Below are 4,585 nucleotides of genomic sequence, written 5' to 3'. Positions count from 1 at the left end.
GCATCACGGTATATAGAAGCAGCGGTGAAGGTGGTTCGATTCGAAACGCCACATGATTGAGTGGGACAAAGTACCTTATTCATTCCCTGTTTAAGACGTGAAGCCACACTTCGTGCCACCAACTTATAATCAGTGTTAAGAACGGTGATGGGACGTACGTCTTTAGCCCATCAGTGACCTGTGACCTTTGGATTAAAGCCAATATGTACAGCTAGAAAATCGGCGGGTAGCTCGCAACCAGCAAAAATCTCCTCGCACATTTTGCAGAAGCGGTCTCCTAACAGGCCGGAAAACCTAGCACTTCGATTAGTGCTGGAATGGCACAATCGAAGGGCGGTATCCTTGCGGAGTACCGCCAGAGATGAAAAACCGCAGTGTCAGGGCCTAAATGCTTGCAGCGTGTGCGTTCCACATGAGGGAGTGACATACGGTGGTGCGGGCTGATATGGCAACAGGCGACCGTCGAAAACATCGCAAAAGCAAGTGCCGGAAGGAACGACAATATACGAGAGCACTCGTCAACAGCCCAGTACTACCCTCCATGTCGAGGAGTAAACTGCGACTCCTATTTGAACGCCGCTAGCTGCCAGGGCAGTGGAGAAGCCGTGAGGCCGCCCCACAGCAGCGTCAGGCCGGTGCGAGCTATACTGGCGCGAGCTACACCTAGCCGAGTGCTTACGTCGTCCACCACCTACTGCATATGTGTGTGTGCGTGTGTACACACGTATTCTGCGTGCGTGCGGCGGCGACGACGACGACGTTCGCGAGGAGCTAAGGTTATAACTCCAAACAATTTAATTAAAATTATCTGTGACCAGACCATAAGAGACGCTAACGAGGCATCCGAAGGCACTGTCCTGCGCCCCCATAAATTACCAGCCTAGCGTAATGCGGCTGCAAGTGCGGTCCGGCTAACCGCAAAAAAAAAAAAAAAAAAAAAAAAAATTACTTAAGATAATCTTAAATTAATTAAAAGAAATCGTGGTGTGTAAGCAACTAACTACTGGGCACATCAACAACTACGACAAGTTTTGCTACCAGCGGAATATCTGATCACTGCAGAATGTTAACCCATTTCAGGCTGTGTTTTAATTAATTTTAGGTGGGCCGATCCCGGCGGTACTGCAATGCCGGGCCAACCCGCTACAGAGGTGGAGCAAGCCCCTAGCACTCCGTCAGAAGCCAAAAATGAGTTTAATATTCTGGTCGTGTGATGCAGGACGTATCAGATATTAAGCTGATAAGAACAGATACTACACTTTTTTTCCCTCCTACCTCCCCTATAGCCCTACCTTTTCCTCTCCAAAAATGCCGCCATCCTCTAGTGTCGACGCAGCACGTAAAGCAGGGTGTTGTTAGTAGCAAGACTTATTGCCATAAACCGAAAATAAAAGCGGAGGCATACTCTGCTATGCCTCAGGGGGCGACGACACACTACTCAGAAACACACCTCCCTCTGCAGGTGTGAGGCAAGTGATGATTTTAAAAACTAAATAGAAAGAAATAAATAAAGACAGAAATGAAGGCAAAATAAAAAAAAAAACAGCGACGCAGCACACTCAAACGAACTGGCGAGATAATCCCATCGCCCATAGAATTAACAAAGTAATAATCCTCTAAGATAGATTATGCGTTTTCCAATTTTCCAATAATTTTTCATACAAGGTTCACACAATTCGCATGTTACCAATTTCCATATTATCAGTATCACAGAACAGTCTACTCTAGTGATGCCCAGAAGGCCAATATCAAATCTGGGGTATGGGTAAGTCAAGGGTAGTTTGAAAGTCCGAGTGACAAAGATCCAGGGGTACACTCAGGCAATTCTTATACGAGGTGCCTTAGTTAGCCCGGAACACCTTTTGATAACCATGAACCATTGCAACTTTAAGAAATCTTGCAAAAGTAATGGTATATTTCCGGTCAGATTCCGCCAGGCGATGCTGGCTCCAAAGGTAGTCCATGAAAGAGACAGCATCTGCGAGGCAAAGGTCATAGATCGTGAAAATGGTTTGGCCCAAGAGACACACCATTGCGTTACGTCGTGTTCGGGGGTTGGTCTGAATACCAGGGTTAAGGAACCAGTCGACTGACACATAGTCCAGTGTAGTCCCACCGATCAGCGTTAATAGCACACGTGCAAGGTCCCACACTTCTGTGACGTGAGGGCATAGGAGACGATGCTCTCTGGTGTCTACGTCACCACATCGGCCGCAAGCAGCCGAGGGCCATAGGAGGATGGCCGCCAGGCGATGATTAGTGGGTATTAAATTGTTTACAACGCGATACCATAGCGCTGAAACTTCTGTGGGAAGGGCTAGGTGGTTGATATTAGCCCAAGCGTGGTGCCAGATGACCGACGGTCGTCTGTCCTCCAATTTGTGTGGTGTGAGCTGGCCTCGAAGCGCCTAGTAAAGGCGCTTCGATGTGCGTGCCTTGTCGGTGGCCACTGCTAGGATGTAACTTTGATTGAGGTGATAGTCCTTGACTGTCGTCATCCGGAATGGAATATGTGTCAAGCATACTGGTGCACGCGCCGATTGTAGGCGATAACGGTCGAAAAGCACCGCTGTTGTCCCACCTGGGTCAATCTCACGCAAAGTGGCGATACGGTGAATCAGGATTGCCGCACATTTGTGGGGAAAGTCAATGAGTCCAAGGCGACTATCGACTTTTGGCAGTGTACAAGTCTGTGCATCAACTTTGAATAGTGCACGCCGCCACAATAGGCAATATACTGTTTGTGAGATGGCTCTGCTGGTTTGTTTCGGTAGCGTAAGGAGTTGTGCTACATACCATGCCCGTGATAGGATGTAAGTATTAATCAGTTGGATTCGTTGATGGAGGTCGAGTCGTTGATCAGTGTGACTCACGCAAAGTCCTCTGATGCGCGTGAGAATCCGCCTGCACGTGAGTGTTAACATGCGCTGTGGACAGGCAGTCACCTCAAGACCCAAGATACGTTGTTCCCCTACAATCCGGTAGCATGGGCGTTCGATGGTCAATGATCGTGGTCCTAGTGGGATTAGCACCATTTTGTTGGATTTTAACATGGCACCGGATGCTCGTTCATAAACGTGGAGGACTCGGCGAACCGAATCGATGTCCCTGGCGTTTGCTACAAACACACCTACACCATCCGCCTACGCCACACTGCGGAAGGTGACGCCTGGGAAAGGAACACCATCGACCATCCGTCCGATGTCACGCAGCATGGGGTACAGCGCCAAAGCGATAAAATACACTGACAAGGGACACCCTTGTCGAACTGATCGTCTGATGGAAATTGGTCGTGATCTGCAACCGTTCACAATGATTGTGGAATTTGCTCCATCCAAGAAGTGCCGGATGACTCTTATGAAGTGCTCCCCGAAACCCATCCGCTACATAACGGCCAGCAGGTAGGATGGGAGACCCTATCGGAGGCACCGGCGAAATCTAGGGATCAATTGCAGCCGGGGTTCGAGCGTCGGCGGTGGGTGAGTAAGACAGCATCACGGTATATAGAAGCAGCGGTGAAGGTGGTTCGATTCGAAACGCCACATGATTGAGTGGGACAAAGTACCTTATTCATTCCCTGTTTAAGACGTGAAGCCACACTTCGTGCCACCAACTTATAATCAGTGTTAAGAACGGTGATGGGACGTACGTCTTTAGCCCATCAGTGACCTGTGACCTTTGGATTAAAGCCAATACGTACAGCTAGAAAATCGGCGGGTAGCTCGCAACCAGCAAAAATCTCCTCGCACATTTTGCAGAAGCGGTCTCCTAACAGGCCGGAAAACCTAGCACTTCGATTAGTGCTGGAATGGCACAATCGAAGGGCGGTATCCTTGCGGAGTACCGCCAGAGATGAAAAACCGCAGTGTCAGGGCCTAAATGCTTGCAGCGTGTGCGTTCCACATGAGGGAGTGACATACGGTGGTGCGGGCTGATATGGCAACAGGCGACCGTCGAAAACATCGCAAAAGCAAGTGCCGGAAGGAACGACAATATACGAGAGCACTCGTCAACAGCCCAGTACTACCCTCCATGTCGAGGAGTAAACTGCGACTCCTATTTGAACGCCGCTAGCTGCCAGGGCAGTGGAGAAGCCGTGAGGCCGCCCCACAGCAGCGTCAGGCCGGTGCGAGCTATACTGGCGCGAGCTACACCTAGCCGAGTGCTTACGTCGTCCACCACCTACTGCATATGTGTGTGTGCGTGTGTACACACGTATTCTGCGTGCGTGCGGCGGCGACGACGACGACGTTCGCGAGGAGCTAAGGTTATAACTCCAAACAATTTAATTAAAATTATCTGTGACCAGACCATAAGAGACGCTAACGAGGCATCCGAAGGCACTGTCCTGTGCCCCCATAAATTACCAGCCTAGCGTAATGCGGCTGCAAGTGCGGTCCGGCTAACCGCAAAAAAAAAAAAAAAAAAAAAAATTACTTAAGATAATCTTAAATTAATTAAAAGAAATCGTGGTGTGTAAGCAACTAACTACTGGGCACATCAACAACTACGACAAGTTTTGCTACCAGCGGAATATCTGATCACTGCAGAATGTTAACCCATTTCAGGCTGTGTTTTAATTAAT

The 4,585-nt window shown here is 49.1% G+C and overlaps 1 pseudogene; it reads right to left on the bottom strand.

Annotated features, from left to right (window-relative positions):
- Positions 1–1,097: 1,097 nt before the first annotated feature.
- Positions 1,098–1,310, bottom strand: LOC124720172 (annotated as a pseudogene).
- Between the last annotated feature and the right edge of the window lie 3,275 nt (positions 1,311–4,585).

This window comes from Schistocerca piceifrons, chromosome 1, assembly GCF_021461385.2.
Source record: "Schistocerca piceifrons isolate TAMUIC-IGC-003096 chromosome 1, iqSchPice1.1, whole genome shotgun sequence".
NCBI lineage: Eukaryota > Metazoa > Arthropoda > Insecta > Orthoptera > Acrididae > Schistocerca > Schistocerca piceifrons.
The sequence above is the reverse complement of the archived record's forward strand: the minus strand, read 5'-3'. Positions and strand labels throughout refer to the sequence as shown.